The following is a 17031-nucleotide window of genomic DNA, read 5'->3' on the forward strand; positions in this document are numbered from 1 at the left end:
CCCAACAGTAAGGAATATACTTTTTTCTCACATGTCCATCACTCTTACTCTCGTCTGGATTATTTTTTGGTCAGCAGCTCACTGCTGAACGACATTTCAGACACTGAGATTCACCCTATAGCTGTCAGCGATCATGGTCCTGTATCTTTAACACTAATGCACAAGAATAATACTACGCCAAGAAAAAACTGGAGATTTAATATATCACTACTTAAAGATGAAGACTTTATTAAATATTTTAAAAAAGAGTGGACTTCATATTTGAACTATAATGACACTCCCGAAACATCAGCTTCTGTTCTATGGGAAGCAGGGAAAGCTGTGATGAGAGGTAAAATAATTTCTTTCTCATCACATAAAAAGAAAAAAGAAAACAAAAATATTCAGGAATTAGAAAAAAACATCAAATCACTAGAAGAAGCCTACGCGTCCCACCAAGATCAGGAAACATTGAACAAAATACGCAAAACAAAACTAGAATTAAATGAGATAATTGATAAAAAAAACAAAATTCTTAGTACAAAGACTACGCCTACAAAATTATGAACATGGTAATAAATCCGGTCAATTTCTAGCAAACCAGCTAAAAATAAATAAAGAAAAAACAACTATATGTGCTGTTCAAGATTCATCTGGGAACACAATATATGATCCGATACAAATAAACAACATTTTCAGGGATTTCTATAAAACGTTGTATTCACCACAAATAAACCCATCTAAAAAAGAAATTGATCAGTTTTTGGACAACATAACTCTTCCAAAATTATTGGACACTCAAGCAATGGCACTGGATTCACCACTGACACCAGGTGAGCTCCAGGAAGCCCTGATAAGTATGCACAATAATAAGGCTCCAGGTCCAGATGGCTTTCCTGCAGAATTCTACAAAGAATTCTGGTCGATTCTAGCACCAGTTTTCTACAGAACGTTGTTGGAAATTAAAGAAAAGGGTAGACTTCCATCAAATATGAATTCTGCAAACATTAATCTCCTGCTAAAACCAGGCAAAGACCCTGTATATCCCTCAAGCTATCGTCCAATATCCCTTATAAATGTAGACCTTAAAATAATCTGCAAAGCTCTCTCAAAGAGACTGGAGAAAATAACCCCCCTCTTAATTCATCCTGACCAAACTGGTTTCATAAAAGGTAGGCACTCATCAACAAATACACGTAGATTACTTAATTTGATAGACTACTCATACAGTAAAAACCTAGAAACTACAATATTCTCTTTAGACGCAGAAAAAGCATTTGACAGAGTTAACTGGAAATTTCTATTTGCAACTTTACACAAATTTGGTTTTGGATCCTCTTTCATAAACTGGTTAAAAATATTATATAATTCCCCAACAGCTTGTGTTAGAACAAATGACCAGACATCCTCCAGCTTCTGTCTCTTGAGGGGCACCAGGCAGGGATGCCCACTCTCCCCTTCACTATTTGCAATTTTTATTGAACCACTAGCAGCAGTAATTAGACAGAATTCAGTAATTAAGGGCATAAAATGCAAGAACGTGGAACATAAAATCAGCCTTTATGCGGATGATGTGTTACTCTTTCTCCAAAATTCACAAACCAATATCTCTGGGGTGATTGAATTGATAAACTCTTTTGCAAGAATATCAGATTACTCAATTAACTGGTCAAAATCTACAGTCCTACCGATTAATTGCTCCTTCCATAATTCCTCTTCTACACCACTGCAATCGGGAAATATAACATATTTAGGTATTAATGTTTCTCCCAAGCTTGCAGATCTAACTAAATTAAACCATATCCCACTTTTAAAGAAGGTAGAAGATGATCTGGCTAGATGGAAATGTCTACCCATATCACTCATGGGAAGGGTTGCCGCTATAAAAATGATGGTCTTACCAAAAATAAATTATTTATTCTCAATGATCCCAACTAAACCGCCACAAGATTGGTTCAGATCTCTAGATTCATGTATGTCCAAATTCCTTTGGAAAAATAAACCCCCACGTATAAGCTTAAAAACACTACAAAAGACCAAGGATAAAGGAGGACTAGAACTGCCTAACTTTCAGCACTACTTCTTAGCCAACAGGCTTCAGTTTATCTCAGGATGGCTAAAACACACCCTCTTAGATGAACCTTGGCTAGATGTAGAACAAGCACTCTGCAATAATCTAGAGATCTCAGACCTACCATTTATCAGCTCAAACATCCAACGACATGAATGCTTTAAAAGCATCAACATCAGCTCTTCTCTGACAACATGGTGGGAGTTTCTAAAATTGACGGCGTCTTCATTAATCCCATGCAAACGTACACCTATCTGGAACAACCCTGACATATTACAAAACAATAATATGATAAACTTTTCAGATTGGAGTGATAAAGGAATCAAATATTTAGAACATATACTAAAAGGAACAGAATTTATTTCATTTGACGGACTAGTTACACAATATGGAATCAACAAGAAAAGATTTTTAGAATATCAACAAATTAAATCCATAGTAAAAAAGAAATTTAAACCGGGTCAAGTTGAACTACAAACACCACCAAGTGTGGTTCAATTTCTTACTCTTAAACCCCCCAAATTACTATCCAAAATATACAGAATGCTTTCTAAAACAGATGAATCAATATCACTTCCTATTGCAAAATGGGAAGCGGATTTATCAGTTAACTTAGACCTAAACTTCTGGTCTCAGATTTGCTTAAAAACCTTTCATCTAATTAGAAATCCCAGTCTTCAATTAATTCAATACAAAATATTACATAGAGTGCACTATACAGGTCATCGGATGTTCAAGATGGGCTTTACGTCTACCAACAACTGCTCACACTGCCAAACCAATTCACCGGACAATTATATCCACGCTCTTTGGTTCTGTCCACCAGTTCAGAAGTTTTGGCGCGAGATATGTGAAGACTTATCGAAGTGTCTGAAATGTAACATTCCAACTTCCCCCTTAGTGTGTTTGTTGGGCAGCTTAGATAATGTCACTTCAGAAAAGAATATAGCCCATATGGTTTTCACTGCCCTATGCATAGCCAAGAAAACAGTCCTCATGAACTGGAAAAATAAAAATAATCTTAATTCTAACCAATATAGAAATTATCTATTAGATTACATTAGTCTTGATACAGCCTCTGCCACCACATCAGATCAATTGCTCTGGGCTCCTTTGATCAGCTCCATCACCTAGTGGGGGTGGGGGGTCATAGTTTGGTCCCGCCTTCACTGTTGTGATTGGTGTGGGGGTAGGGACAGGCTTAGGGCGTCGGGGGGTTCCCCGGAGGCATCTTCCTTGGGGGGCTCAACTCGGGGTAGCGGTCATGTCCGGTTAGTGGCTCTGTTGGCTCTCCGGTGACTGTTTCCTCGCGGCTGCGTGCAGCGGGGCTAGGGGAGGGTCTGTGCTGACGGACGTGGGTTACTGACCTGGCAACCTGGCTGCCCCTGGGTGGGTCCGGGATGGGCGTGAGGTTCTGGGGGCGCTCCGTCTCTGGGCTGGGACCCGGACCGGGCCTCGGGGGCTTGGGTCCTGGTTGGTGTGTTGCCGGGGTTGTGGGCGGGTGGGTGCATGGGGGCCCAGCCCTGGAGCAGGGTGCCGCCGGTGCGTCGAGCCACCTGGGGGGCTCTTCAACTGGTGGGGGAGATTGTCACATCTTGCAGGAGCTTTCCTCTCCTCAGGAGCTGCCTCTGCAGGAGGGGGAGATACAGGAGAGGTGGAGGAAGATCTCAGCCTGGGTGTTTATTGTCTTATGTAGTCTGGAAGATGAGTGGATGGTGGGGTGGGTGCAGTTTTCTCTGTGGTGGGGTTGGGTGGACTGTCCCGGGCTCTGTGGGGCCGGGCGGCGCTGCTGCACTGGGCCCGGTCTGGATGGGCCTGGGCCCCCCTTCCCTGGCGGGTCGCGGAGTATGGGGGTGCCTACTGGGGTCAGCGGGGGAGCTGGCCCCAGGGAGGGGTCACTTGCCCCTCCCTTCCTTCCCTCCCCATCTCCAGCTGCCTCCCTCTTCCCGCTCCACCACAACCACCCACACATGCAGGGCCTTGGAGTAGGGGTATGTCACCAGGGTGCAGAGGAGGCTACCCCCCCCTCTGTCCCCTTCTGGCTGCCTCTGCCTCAATTTTATCCCACAACTTAGACATTCACATTACTCACACTCTCATTACACATACATATAGGATCTTGGTGGTGGGCACGATACACGGAGTCCAAAGTACCATCAGGGTGTACACCCCACCCCTGGCATCGTTGCCCACCTCTCAATTTTAAATACACGTAGACATTGAGGGCTAGCAGGAGGGACCATGCGCTTACCTGCTGCTCTCTGGCAGGTAGCTCCATGCCCTCCTGGGTTTTAAATGCACCTTAGAACACACATGCATCAACATTACAATGAGCGGGTGGAGGGAGGTTCGGAGTCTTCTCTCACCCCCGTTCTCTGCGACCTGCTGGAGCAGGGGGGCTAGGACTAGGAGGAGGAGTTGGCCGTCCGACTGCGGTCTGGAGTGTGGAGCCTTCCTGCTGCTGCGGAGTCGGGGCGGTCTGCCTCCCCCCACCGCAGGGAAAAGGGAAACACCACCTGGGTCTGGGTGCAGTTCCCCCCTCCAGGGGCGGGGGCACCTAGACCCGGTTTGTAGAGTACGCTTGGGGAGTGTGATCGTGTGTACAACGTCTCTTTACGTCTGTCTCCACGTTGGTTGAGTGTGGAGTAAGTGCATATGAGAGCATGAGGGTGGGAATGGATGTTTGTATCTGTGTGTGCCTGTATGTCTGTGTCTATATGTCAGGTTGGGTGTCAGGCGCCACCTCTCTGGGGACATCTCAGGCCCTCCAAGGTTTGGAGGCCTATCTCCCCCTACCACCACTTCCCCTGCCAGTGGCGGACCCCCTCAGACATCGGTGCATTGGTGGTTCTTTGTGTCCGGGGATGGGCGTCCAGGTACACACCGGCTCACTCCTTGGCGGCCGCTTATCGGGGCCTGGAGCCTGGGGCTCGCTTGGGCCACTTCGGAGGTGGGGTGCCCCCGGCCTCTTGGCCTGGGGCTCGGTCACTCAGGCGCAGCTGGCTGCCAGCGGAGCTCACGGGCGCGTCACTGCAACTCCCCCTGGCTTCTGCTCCGCGGCTGCTGAGTGAGCCCTCATCTGGGACTCTCCTCAGCTCTTTCCGGGACAGTGGCCCAGCTGCCCCTCTGTTGGTCTTCCTTGGTCTCTTGTGTTCTGGGGGCCTCTGGATGTCTGGAGTTTTGATCTCCTCCACACCTGCTTCACGTCCTGGAGGACGGGGCTGTGGCCCCCCCACACCCTCTAGCAGATTATTACATGAAGGAACCTTTTAAAAAAACAAAAAACAAGCGCGTCCATGCTCACAGGTGTACACACGGGTGATCACACCCACAAACTACACCCTTTTTGGCTCCTACCTCAAAGCACACTGTGTTCTGTTGATCTTATGTGCTGCACAATAATGTTTAACATTTAGTATTTACTGTCATATTCCCATATATCATTGTGATGTTGTTTATTCTATTACTCTTGTTCTCTTCTGCTTGCTTTCTTTTTTCTTTCTCAGCAGGTGATCCAGGTGATTGATATATGCATTTTTTTTCTCTGCCCGTTCTGTTGGTTTTTGTGTTTTGCCCTTCTCCCCCGTCCCTCTTCTCAGCTGTTTCTCTTTCCCTCTTTCTTTCTCCCCTTCTTTCCCCCAGTCAAGTCTGTCCAGTATTCAGTAAGTGAAAATAAAATAAACAATAAAAGGTGAATCAAATGGACCATTACGGCAAGGCTGGGATGGTCAGTTTGATAAAGTAAATCCGTTGGGCATCTTTCTTTGCCTTTAGACAACAATTCTGATGGCAAAAGAGCCAAACGGGACAGGCCAAAAAAGAAGAAAAAAAAAAAAAAAAGTAAATTTGTAACACGTCTAATGCTTATTTTACCGGCTGTACATAACCAACACATTTTACCTCACAGCAGTGACTCTGTGCTATCAGAACACTTCCTCGCAATAGTTATGATTAGTATTAAAATCATTAATAATATATATTCTTTACACTGAGGAGATGATCGTTATTCTCTCACTGATAAATTCAAAAACTGCGGAAAAGCAGCGAGAAATGCACAGGAGTCAACAGTGCTGATCAGGCCAATCTGTCAATCTGCTGTCAACTCAATGTGTTGTTACATCAGGAGTTGGTCACAGCATAGATTTCCCACTGAAGCATAAACTGGGAATGAGAAGTCAACCATCCTAATATTGCAGTAAAACCAGGGTTAACCCTGAAGTTACCTGGATGAGACTAAATCCTGGTTCACAGTGCAGACCTCTGATCACTGATGATGGAGGAGAAGAAAAACAAATCAGGCTGAATGTAAAACATTTGCTCTGTAGGACTGAGGTCTTTGTTATCACCACTGGGTGGTGGCACTGGTGCCTCACAGCAACAAGGTCCAGGGTTTGAATCCAGCACGAATTTTACTCAAAACACAACATGTTTGTCATGTATGTATGTTACAGGGCAAGTTTTAAAATTGCATTTTGTGATTTTTTTTTTTTTTGCAATGTGCTTGGTGTATAAATGCCTCAAGTCCTAATCTTATTATATCACTCAAAACTTTATTTGCATAGCACTTCTCACACAGTAAGGAAGCCACTCAAAATGATGTACACATTAAAAGCAGAAAAAATACACATACATCAACTTCACTACTGTCACAGGCTGGGTCTCCGACCCAGCACTCTGAGTTTTCTTTGTATTTTTTGATATGTTATTAGTTTGTGTTATTTCCTATTTTGCCTTTAGTTTAGGCAGTTATTGGTTATTGTTCCTGGGTTTTCTATGTTTTGGGGTTTGGTATTTATTCATCACGTGTTGGGTCTGTTGTGTTGTCATGTTTAGTTGTTAGTATTTCCTGTTTTATTTTGACAATGTCATGTGTTCTTTGTTCATTGTATTTAGCTTTCTCTCCTGGTCCTGTCATTAGGTTTATGTCTGTCAGCTGTTCCCCCATGTGTCCCCACTTCCCCTGATCACCTCATGTCTGTATTTAAGCTTTTTGTTTTCTTCATGCCATTGTCGGTTCGTCTGTTTATCTCACCAGGGTCACAGTTTTAGTCATGGTCTTAGCCTGTTTACCTCACCTCAGTCATAGTTCTAGTTTTCATCTGTTGTGTATTATTAGTCTTAGTCATGGTCTTTGTTTATTATTTTTCCACCACAGTCATAGTTTAGGTTTTGGTCTCAGTACCATTTAGTATTTTGTTTCTTAGTGTTTTGCCTGTTTGTTTTTGGTCTCTTGGTTCATTTCCCTGCCGTCATCGCATTAAAGGTTCACCTTTCTGTTAATCATTACAATTCCTCGTCATCATCTGCTTTTGGGTCCTGTTTCCACACACATCGGCGCACCCCGCCGTGACAACTACACCCTCTCATCACCCCTCCATCCCCACTTCCACACCCAGAGATCAGACACTCATCATACAGAAACACTGGAGATTAAAAAGAAACAATAAATAACATTACAAGGCTACTAGGAATACATGAAATATAATGAAAAGGGAATAAACAAAGAAAATAGTAAATACATCAAAAGTAAAGTGAAATAAAGTGCAGCATGATAAATAAAAGATGGTCAACTGTCTCCTCTGTCTCTGAAGTGCTCGTAGCATAAAAGTAAATCTGAAAGATGAGAAGGTCCTGAACTCCTGAGTGTTAAAAACCAGTAAAAGGATCTTAAAGATGACTCTGACTGCAGAGACGATAACATTGGTGTAATTAAGGCTGTGGAGTTGATTTTTAAAGCAGCTGCAGTGACAAGTGTTTCTTTGAAAAACTAAAAAGATGAGCACTGCAGTAAGCAACCCTGCAGGAGATGAAAGGAGGAGTCAGTGTCTCCACATCCTGAGTGAGTTGGAGGAAGTTTGCAGCCATCCAGGATTTAATATGTAAGATGCAGATAGATCTGACTGGCTCTGTGTCATCAGGAGACACAGCAACATCATCAGTGTAATCGTGTGTACTCATTCTGTGTCTCCTGATGACATCACAAAGTTACAGCCTGTAAATGTTAAAATCACTGGTCCCAGATCTGACCCTGTGGAACGCCATAGCTCAGTTTGTAGCTCCTGGATGAAGATTCATTACCACGTACAAAGAATCCTCCATCTGTGCAATTTAATCCAGTTAGAAACTCTCAGAGTCTCTATCAATGTCTCTAAATGTCTGCAGTGATCCACAGAATCAAAGTCAGCACTGACATCAAGAGGAACCAACACAGATCAAAGAGTTTCTCTGACAGTTTGCTTTACATAAATATTTAACCGCAAGCAAATAACCAAAACTTATCAGATGGTGTGGAGCTGTTACCATCTGGGTAATGAAATGTAACTCAAACAGCTTCTGATATTAAACTAAAATAGTCCACACAGCAGCTCAGACCTGAACACATTCAGTGTGAAACACACTGGTTTATATTCTGTTTGTTCTCCTTGTGATGTTGCCCTCATACAACTATCTATCTATACGTATAAATATGTCATTTTTATAGTTAAACGTTTTTAACTAGTTTAATGTATTCTCTCTCTCTCTCTCTCTTGTTCCATGGTGCTTTGCTTCAGACCATTTCCTTCTTTGCTTCTTCATCAGGAGGATGAAGAGGAGGATCTTTCTTGTGTTTTTTAGAGATCACAACTGCAAAAACAAGAATGATCACAGCAACTAATAAAACAGAAGCCATCAGTCGACCATGATGACTTCTACCAACTCCATCTTCCTCCTGTCCATCCTCTGTGTCTCCTCCTGGCTGACCTGGAGGTGAGAAACAGGTGTGAGGTGTCAGCTGATCATGTCACACATCATCAACAACATCTTTAGAAACAAACATCAACAACCAGGAAGCAGCTTCCCTTCTGATCACACACACACTCAACTCTACTCACTCACCTGGAGGATCAACAACACATGATGATGCTGGACTTCCATGAGCGTGTTTCTCTCATGAAGACACGACACTCGTATGTTCCAGTGTCATTAATCATCACGTCCTTCAAAATCAAAGACACGTCTCCATCCTTCATCTGTTTGTCCTGCAGATCCACCCGGTTCTTAAAAGATAGATGCTGGTGATTTGGAATAAACTGCTTGTCTCGGTACAAAAGAACATATTCTGGCTGCAGGTCAGCTCTGCTCCATTGTACTACTATGTTGTTATTTGGAGCTCGACATGTCAGAGTGACGTTCTTTCCAGACTCAGCTGTGACGTTTTTGTGGTCTGAAAAGGAAACACAGAGCAGAGAGGTTACAGATGAAAGTTTGATCTGTTCACTTCTACACCAGCCAATCAGCAAAGAGTTGTACACACTGGGTTCAACACATTAGGCTAAATGTTCATCACACACACACAATATGAACCTGCATCTGTGAAACAAACTGTGTCCTGATTGTTCTCACATTAAGAAATGAATCAAACAAACATGTTGAGGTAGTCCGACTCGAATGTCAAGGAAGGTTGTAGGGAAGCAGACTACACAGAAATTTCAGGTTTGCAGACGTGAGCAATTTATTTACAATGAACTCCGTTTAATGTGTAACTTAACAAAACTTTCCCCAAAAGTAACTCGATTAACAAAACTCATCAGTTCATGGACCTGGTAACACAGCTCACCTCTCCTCTCCTCTGAATCTGGCTTTAAATAGGGCCATCAATTTCCCTCCAATTAGCCCAGCCTGTACCTCTCACTTAAACTGAGGGATCTTAAACTCTACACAGATGATTAAAAAGACACAAAACCTCCTCACACTTCTAATTGACACATTTACGTAACTAAATGGCTCCGTTTACATAAACAAGATTCAACAAACCCCTTCAGAACTTGAAACAAACAAAATGAAGCATTTCTATGGAAAAAGAAACCCCTCCGCTTGATGTCACATCAGCAGGACTTAAAACAACAAAATGCTAGGCAGGCGTTTTCCACCTGCACACCAGTTGGTGGCGATAATGCACCATTTGCACCAACCGGCAATAAACCCTATACAGAAGAAGGCGGCGTTTCCCACACGAAGACTGGAAAGAAACAACAAAGTATGAACAAATGACTTAATCTGTGATGAAATAAAATATAAAGAAACATGTAACTGGGTATTTGTCTCAATTTGCAGAATGTTTGTTTTGCTGGCAACAGACAAACCCGGGATAGTGAGTGCAGCAATGTTACTCAACAAATGGCAAATCAAAGCAAATAAATAGAAACAGAGAAACGTGCAAAAAAAAAAAAAAAAAAGGTCAACTCACATGGGACAAAGGGAGAGCATTGCAACTGCTCATCCACTTTGTCACAGCACCTAATAAAATATATGACATATTTGTGAAATTTCATGTGTTATTAGCTTTTTATCTGTGTGCCCAAACTTACTAAAATGCTCTCAAGGTGATGATGAGCTGTCATGTCAGGCATATGAAACAAACATACACATACCTGCATATACTGTGCCTTGAAAAGGTTTTCATACCCCTTGAACTTTTACACATTTTGTCGCCTTACAACCACAAACTCAAATGTTTTCACTGAGTTTTTCTGTGACAGACCAACACAAAGTAGCACAAAATTGTAAAGTGGTACAAAAATGATACATGGTCTTTAAAAAATAAACAAATAAAAACTCTGAGAAGAACTTTTAATCAATGAATCAATAATAAACCTTTACAGCAGTTTGTCCATGTTTATCTGACACCACTTAAACTTTAAAGTTTAAACTTTAAAGTTAATGCAGTAATAAAATCTCTTCTCTTCACAGCTTCATTATACAAACTGTTATGTAAACGTGTGTGAGTCTAAACACTAACATCCACTTTTTTTTTTTTTTTTTTTTTTTTCTAAATGACATCAGAAACAGCAGTATGCGACATTACGTGATGGCAGAGCTTCAGTTCATCCTTTGTCTTTTTTTTTTTTTTTTTTTTAATAAATAGGACAGGGGGAATGAATGAGAGAAAGAGGGGGAGAGAAAGAAAGAAAACCAAAGGGGAGAAGAGACGGTGAGAAGGGGGGGAAGAGAGAGGAAAAAAAAAAAAGAACTCCTGGGTCACCTGTATGGAGAAAAAAAAAAAAAACAAACAAAAAAAACAAACAGAGGAGACAGCAAACAACAAAGAGCAACATAATAATAGAGAAAACAAAGCACCATCACAATAAACTAGCTAGTCATAGATATCAATATTTACTAAATAATAAACGATATTGTGCAGCACGCAAGATAGACAGCGCACAGTGTGCTTTGAGGTAGCAGCCAAGAAAGCTTTAGTCCGCGTCTGTGAATACCCATGTGTACACCTGTGTGGATCAGCATGCTTGCATTCCAAAGGTTTCTCCATGTAATGATCTGCTAGGGAGTGTGGGGGGGCCACAGCCCCGTCCTCCAGGGTGTGAAGCGGGTATGGAGGAGATCAAAACTCCAGACATCCAGAGGCCCCCAGAACACAAGAGACCATGGAAGACCAACAGAGGGGCAGCCGCGCCACTGTTCCAGTAAGAGCTGAGGAGAGTCCCAGATGAGGGCTCGCCCAGCAGCCGCGGAGCAGAAGTCAGGGGGAGTTGCAGTGACGCGCCCGTGAGCTCCGCCGGCCCCCAGCTGTGCCTGAGTGACCGAGCCCCAGGCCGAGAGGCCGGGGGCACCCCACCTCCAAAGGGGCCCGAGCGAGCCCTAGGCCCCAGGCCCCGACAAGCGGCCGCCAAGGAGTGAGCCGGTGTGTACCCGGACGCCCACCCCCAGACACAAAGAACCACCAACACACCGACACCTGAGGGAGTCCGCCACCGGCAGGGGAAGTGGTGGTGGGTGGAGATAGGCCTCCAAACCTTGGAGGGCCTGAGGTGTCCCCAGAGAGGTGGCGTCTGATACCCAACCTGACATATAGACACAGACATACAGGCACACAGACACAAACATCCATTCCCACCCTCATGCTCTCATATGCACTCACTCCACACTCAACCAACGTGGAGACAGACATAAAGAGACGCTGTACACACAATCACACTCCCCAAGCGTACTCTACAAACCGGGTCTAGGTACCCTTGCCCCTGGAGGGGGGAATTGCACCCAGACCCAGGTGGTGTTACCCTTTTCCCTGCGGTGGGGAGAGGCAGACCACCCCGACTCCGCAGCAGCAGGGAGGCCCCACACCCCAGACCGCAGTCGGACGGCCAACTCCTCCTACTAGCCCTCCCGCTCCAGCAGGCCGAAGAGAATGGGGGTGGGAGAAGACTCCAAACCTCCCTCCACCCGCTCATTGTAGTGTTGATGCATATGTGTTCTAAGGTGCAATTAAAACCCAGGAGGGCATGGAGCTACCTGCCAAGGAGCAGCAGGTAAGCGCATAGTCCCTCCTGCTAGCCCTCAATGACTAAGTGTATTTAAAATTGAGAGGTGGGCAACGACGTCAGGGGTGAGGTATACACCCTGATGGTAATTTGGACTCCGTGATTGTGCCCACCCCCAAGATCCTATATGTATGTGTAATGAGAGTGTGAGTAATGTGAATGTCTAAGTTGTGGGATAAAATTGAGGCAGAGGCAGCCAGAAGGGGACAGAGGGGGGGGGGGGGGGTAGCCTCCTCTGCACCCTGGTGACATACCCCCACTCCAAGGCCCTGCATGTGTGGGTGGTTGTGGAGGAGCGGGAAGAGGGAGGCAGCTGGAGATGGGGAGGGAAGGAAGGGAGGGGCAGGTAACCCCTCCCTGGGGCCAGCTCCCCCGCTGACCCCAGTAGGCACTCCCACCCTCCACGACCCGCCAGGGAAGGGGGGCCCAGGCCCATCAGACCGGGGCCCAGTGCAGTAGCGCCCTCCGGCTCCACAGAGCCCTGGACAGTCCACCCAACCCCACCACAGAGAAAACTGCACCCACCCCACCATCCACACATCTTCCAGACTACATAAGACGGTAAACGCCCAGGCTGAGATCTTCCTCCACCTCTCCTGTATCTCCCCCTCCTGCAGAGAGTTCCTGAAGAGAAGAAAGCTCCTGCAAGATGTGACCATCCCCCCCACCAGTTGAAGAGCCCCCCAGGCGGCTCGATGCACCGGCGGCACCCTGCTCCAGGGCCGGGCCCCCATGCACCCACCCGCCCACAACCCCGGCAACACACCAACCAGGACCCAAGCCCCCGAGGCCCGGCCCGGGCCCCAGCCCAGAGACGGAGCGCCCCCAGAACCTCACGCCCATCCCGGACCCACCCAGGGGCAGCCAGGTTGCCAGGTCAGTAACCCACGTCCGTCAGCACAGACCCTCCCCTAGCCCCGCTGCACGCAGCCGCGAGGAAACAGTCACCTGAGAGCCAACAGAGCCCCCAACCGGACGTGACCGCTACCCCGGGTTGAGCCCCCCAAGGAAGATGCCTCCGGGGAGGCATCTTCTAACACTTTCTAACACGACAGAAGAGGTTTGGTGACAGCTGAGACCTGCGTCCTCTGTGAGCAGCTGAAACTAAAGCAGCTCGAACATCTAACAGCGGGTAAGAAATAGATCGATAGGATTTTAAAATCAAACTCACCTGCCCAGGTAAAGCCCACGAGGGAGACAGACAGTAAAGTCCAGCAGAGCCACAGAGATGTTACAGCAAACATGTTTCATTAGGCACATTCAAAGTGCACGAGTGAATTAATGTCGGAGAGTGGAGCCGGCTGTTTTTGGTTTTTTTTTTCCTTTTTTCATGCTTCACGTCCGCGCTTGTTATTGGATAAGCCTGCTGTCAATTATTCACTGTTTCGCTAACACTGGCTGTGCCTCCCCGGTAGACGAGTGAGTCCTCCCAAAGGCGGAGTCACTCCCAGAGGCTCCGGTGTCAAACTAACTTTAGTGAAGTGAGCCGGAAACGCAGCTAGAGGTTCCACACATATCCACTGTACAGTTGTGACTCACGGCTTCAGGTTTCCTTAAATTGCCCGCTACAGCATTGTTTGATAGACATGAAGAAAATCTTTCTTTTATGTGAATTTAAGATTAGCAAGTAAACAACAGTTAGCTAATAAACTTCATGACATCACACTTTAATAACATAATGAAAATCTAATATGTCAACAGTGAAATTTATCTCACTGCTATTTATTTATTTAAATCAAATTTTACAGCAGTGAAATTTAACTCTGTTTGAAATGCTGATCTTCAGGAAACATTAAAGGTGCTTTTATTTCTGTTTTCTATATTCAAATGTTGTTCTTTTAATATACTGGCACCACTACATTTATCTGAAAGCTGACTTATAAGAGTAAACTTTCAAGCTGTGATAATTGAATGAAGACTGGACCGATATATGAAATATTCCCTTATTGTGAATCATTCCATATCATAACTGTTTGAACTCAGATTGAAAATAGACTTAAAAAGGCTGATTGTTGTAAATGAGTCTGACGGGTCACATTTACACAGCACGACTGTTGAAACTGAAAATCCTCATTCTCTCACCAGCAATCATTTCGGCACTCAGCAGCTTCTTGTTTGAAAATTATTTTAAAAGTTAGATTTGCAGAGATTCTTCTTGAACGTCACCTATAAAACACTCAGGATCCCTGTAGTTATATTTTTGTTTAATTTGACATTTATACTTGTATTTCTTTTTGTTTTTAATTTCATAAATGAAGCTGCATGTGAGGCATGACCCCTAGTGCCAACAGTGAACGCATCACTCTTTCACTCTCTCTCTAACAGCAGCTCTAGTTCACTCTGAATAGGGTGATGACATCATTGCTGTAACGAGTTTGTCGATCTGAAGCTTTTGTATTTGCTTCAGGGAAGCTTATCACTGTGGTCAGCATGTGTTACATGAACGGAGTGCTCAGTCACAGCTTGTATGAGTCGTACATGCTGTCTGACATTTGAAGACTTTTCCTAAAGTGACCAAAATGACAGATTTACACATTTATATCGTTCTACAGATGTTCCAGATGTTTACACATTGAAGCTGTTCCTGGTCACTTTTACCTGAATCTGTTCAGATGTTACATCTCAAATCAATGAGACAATGTTAGTTTTAGGGAAAACTGAGGTGACAGAGGTCAACTGAGAACCTGAGGTTGTCATGGGAACGGTCTTTGAAAATCATGGGAAAGTCTCTAAACAGTGAAACAGCAGAGGTCACACAGAGGTCATACAGAGGTCAGAGCATGTTTGGAGAGGTGGTGCTTTAGCACAGACCCAGTTTCTGTCCCCTCAGAGCAAAAAGGTTGCTGATTCAAATCCTGCTGGGCTCTTTGTGTGGAGTTTACACTCAGCTCCTCCAGAGTGGATTTCCTCCATCTCTGCTGTGTACATCCCACCCTGTACTAATGCCAGTACTAATCAGCTGCTGTATTCTCTCTAAAGGCCACCAGATGGCAATAGATGTGGTTGTAAGAAGACACTTTACTGCTGAGTTCATGGACTCAGTCACTTGTTTTCAGTCATATTGAATAAAAGATTATTTTGAAAATACTTGTATGTTTAAAAATGGAGGAATACCTGAGTGTTATTGTTGAAGTCAGAGTCTCCTTCACCAAAGAAGTGCGACCATGGAGACCAAGGTTTGGAAAGGCAAATTGAGTCAGATGGTTCATGGAGGGTAAAAGTACCTCCTCTCACTTCTGCAGACACAGTCAAGTCCAAATTTGTTGCCTTTTTTCTGTGCTTCACGATTTTTGTGATTCTTAGTTTAAAAGTGACTTTTTCTTTTACTTTTACTTTTTCTTGTAACCGGAAGGTTGCCGGTTCGATCCCCCTGCTCTCGCTATCCTGGTCGTTGTGTCCTTGGGCAAGACACTACCCTACCACCTACTGGTGTTGGCCAGAGGGGCCAACAGTCTTATTGCACATGTGGGTTTGATCAGCTGCAAAAGTCTTTGTTGAGGAATCTGACAGCAGTGGGGAGGAAAGACCTGCGAAGTCTCTCCGTCCCACACCGTGGGTGCCGCAGCTCAGTGGAGCTCAGTGAAGGAGCTGCTCAGTGCTGTCACAGTCTGCTGCATGGGGTGGGAGATGTTGTCCAACAGGGATGACAGCTTAGCCACCATTCTCCTGTCACTCACCACCTCCACTGGGTCCAGAGGGCATCCCAGAACAGAGCTGGCCCTTCGGATCAGCCTGTTCAGTCTCTTCCTGTCCCCAGCAGAGATGCTGCCGCCCCAGCAGACCACACCATAAAAGATAGCTGAGGCCACCACAGAGTAACTGAAGGTTTTCAGGAGTGGGCCCTCCACTCCAAAAGACCTGAGTCTCCGGAGCAGGTACAGCCTGCTCTGCCCTTTCCTGTAGAGAGCGTCTGAGTTATGAGTCCAGTCCAGTTTATTGTTCAGATGAACACCAAGGTACCTGTAGCTGTCCACAGCCTCAATGTCCATACCTTGGATGTTTAGTGGTTGCAGTGGAGGATGCTCGTGCCTCTGCCATTGCTGCACATATTACCAGAGCCTGTTCTTTAAGAAAGAAACACTTGTGAACTTCTAAATCCTTCTTGCTTGTTGTCTCATTTGTTGTGTGCTGGTCTGTTACATTTTCTAAAACTACACTACACACAACTTTACATTCAGATTGAAAGTGTGCACACATGTAATGAAAACAAATTCCATTAAATCATTATTGTCATCTCCAATCTTTTCCTTGTGCAGTAATACAAGGAACGATTTGCTGTCAGCTCATTTTAATCTGAATTGTTTGAAAGTTTAGTGATGACATCCTGTCTGATGGCACTTTGTTTACAGGCAGCGTTTTAATCACTATTTTAAAGACACTGTGTATGAATGTAACAGCTCAGTGCTGTCTGACAGCATTAGCATTGTTAGTTACCTTAAACAGGCTGAATCCACCGCTGCACTGTGAGGATAAAGACTCTGTGTCGCTCTCAGAAAACCGACATGCCACTAAACAGAGGAAATTCCCTTCACCAACTCAAATCAGGGTCCACCCTGATTTGAGTTGGTGAAGGGAATAGTGCTCACACTTGAACATAGTCCTTGTTCTAAGCCAGGCTCCTCCTTCCTGCTTCTCCTCAGCTCCCAATCAACCAATCCTGTGATA

The sequence above is a fragment of the Astatotilapia calliptera genome, chromosome 3, assembly GCF_964374335.1.
Source record: "Astatotilapia calliptera chromosome 3, fAstCal68.1, whole genome shotgun sequence".
Taxonomy (NCBI): Eukaryota; Metazoa; Chordata; class Actinopteri; order Cichliformes; family Cichlidae; genus Astatotilapia; species Astatotilapia calliptera.